This window comes from Parasteatoda tepidariorum, chromosome 3 (assembly GCF_043381705.1).
Source record: "Parasteatoda tepidariorum isolate YZ-2023 chromosome 3, CAS_Ptep_4.0, whole genome shotgun sequence".
Taxonomy (NCBI): Eukaryota; Metazoa; Arthropoda; class Arachnida; order Araneae; family Theridiidae; genus Parasteatoda; species Parasteatoda tepidariorum.
In genome coordinates this window covers 79894028-79896671 of record NC_092206.1, presented here as the reverse complement: position 1 = coordinate 79896671, position 2644 = coordinate 79894028, and the positions used below count along the sequence as shown (strand labels likewise).

At 27.4% G+C, this 2644-nt stretch overlaps 1 non-coding gene across 1 annotated transcript; it reads right to left on the bottom strand.

Moving 5' to 3' along the window:
* Positions 1 to 1874: 1874 nt before the first annotated feature.
* On the bottom strand, positions 1875 to 1946 carry TRNAH-GUG (transfer RNA histidin (anticodon GUG)). Its single transcript has one exon. It is a non-coding gene; the product is annotated as a tRNA-His (tRNA).
* Positions 1947 to 2644: the final 698 nt, after the last annotated feature.

Here is a 2644-nt window from a genome sequence, read left to right as displayed (position 1 = left end):
GAAGTTTAAATACTGTTACTTAGATAAAAATAATAATAAACTTTCTACTAAAAACATTCAAACATTAATACAGTGACGATGAAAACTGCACAAAACTAGGCTTAAACTTCTATACTTTCTATAAAATTAAACAACAATGGTATTTTCAAAGAAAACAATCTCATTATAATAATGGATAAATAAAATTCATCTCTTAATTCAAAATTTCTAAACACCCGCAAAATAACTAGTTCCACTGTATTATTTTTTTAAAAATTATTTGAAATGATTCTTATTAGAGATCTATGAGTTTACTGATGTTTACAATGTATTTATTACTTCATGAATATAAACAGTGCATAGAAATGGTCAAAGCAGTACTAGATTTTGGTATCCGTCTATAATCTTTGAAACTTGACCCTAAAACTATGATTTAACAATTGAATATCGGAAATTGAATATTTATGAATGATTCTGTTCCCATCAACCAGTTCAAAAAATCCTAATTGACGAAAATTTCAAAAATTTTGAATACAAGAGAAATAATGTAAAAATGATGAATTATTATTTATAAATAGAAGAATAAAGAAAGGCTTTCAACTAGTCATTAATTGAGAAATATTTAAAAATATGAGAAAAGGAGTTCAGCATTTTGTTTCATATTGATTTTTAGAAAACTAAATCCATAGTGAAAATGTGTTGTGTTGTTCACAACAAAAATCAATTAGAAAACATGAAATATTTTGATGAAAACTATTACGGGATAATAACTTTATAAAAAGAGCTGTTATTGAATACTTAATCAATGAAAGCATAAAAGCATGTTTATCTTTTTACAAGCATGTTAATCTTATCTACATGGTTTAAACTACTATATTGAAAGAAATTAGTTTTATCAATTTTGGGAAATTAACATTTGTGAGACACTTTTTTAATACATTAGATAGCGGTGAGACACGATAACGTCTCCAAATTTAAATGAACAACATTTGTAATTGACTTATTTGCCATATTTTAATAATTATTTTAATAAACTTAATTTTAAAAATGGCTGTTTTTTTAAGAAACAAAATTCTTAGAATATCACATTTGAATAAAGAAGGCTAAGAAATGCAAACTTTAACACCCAGAGCAGCAATTACGGATTTTCAATTTAGAAAAAAGTAATAAATAGTAAGAAACAAAACAAGAGGTTTTTGCTCAATGTCTTAGGTGAACATCTTGTATATGTCTTGTATGAAAAACATATTTGTTCCTGCCCTTTCCTTAAAAAAAGAAAAATAAATAAATAATAATTATTATAATTCTCTATTTTAGTAAAATATTCCTTCTTATCCTTTTTTTAAACTTATAGACTTTCTTGTTTTGGATTCAATTTTAGGCTTTTGATAAATTTCATTCTCTAAAAATTATATTTTAAATAAAATAATTTTATTTTTTATTTTTAAAAAAAAAATTTATAATTTTCTATTATAGTCCAAAATTTTTCTTTTCTCTTCTAAATTTCCCTTTTGTTTTTCTTAAGAGTTAGAATGCTTTCCAGTTACAAAATACAAAATTTAAAAATTTTTTTCCTTAATTAAAATTTAAATTAAAATTTAAAAATTCTTACCTTAAAAATTTTTTGACGTTGTTTTCAGCTTCATTTTCTATTCTCTGTATAAGCCATTTATTCTTGTTGTAATTTTATGTGTTTTATGTATGTTTTGTCTGTGGAATGCACGTTCTACTCTCGTGTGCCCTTGAATAGGGCGGGTCGAGATAAGAATAAACAATATCCTTAAAAAAATTTCTAAATTTTAAAATACTGACATAAAAATATTAAACTAAAAAGTTCGAAACTTTATTTAATTTGCAGAATTTTAACTTGTAGAAAATTGAAATAGAAAAAAAAATGCCGTGACCAGGATTCGAACCTGGGTTATTGCGGCCACAACGCAACGTACTAACCACTATACGATCACGGCGATGCAGTAGCCTCATTATAAAGTTGTTAGTTTTTAAACCTAATTACTAGAGCATTGGGGAAGTTTAGAAAGAAAAAAAAAACATCGTAAAGGCGAAACCTTTTTCTATTATTTGATCAGCGTCTTAGATACGGATGAACGAACATCGGCTTCCTCTCTCCTTCGCTCCCCCTCTCTCTTTCACCCTTTCTTTCAATAAATTAAAAAATAATGTTTATTGAGAAACTCTTTTTATAAGTTAATTTTTCAAAAGAAAATTTTTCATGCTGAATCATAAAATTACTTTCGAACTAAAAAGCATTATTCCAACTTGGAATGCGATACTTGACTCCGATAAGACCCACCGAGTACATGCGATATACGTGCTCTTAAATTCTGTTGAATCGAAAGTGCTGTGGTTAGTCGCTGAGAAGTACCATGGATGCAGGGATCTGGAGAAAATTTCCTTCCGCTACAGATCTATGTTTAAATTGAGGAAGTGGCCTCACAAGTGAGATCCCCTTTGCGGATGATCAAAACTGTGATTGCATATCTTCGGATCCTCTTTAGGAATCTTTCCCAGATCGACGCCAATAGCCCATTGTGCAGCTCTAGTGGCGACGTGAATGAAGTATCTATATATTTAAGACAACTTTAAAATCAAATATTTTTTTTTATAACTTATACATTCGTACATTTCTTTGATTCTTATTTTATGT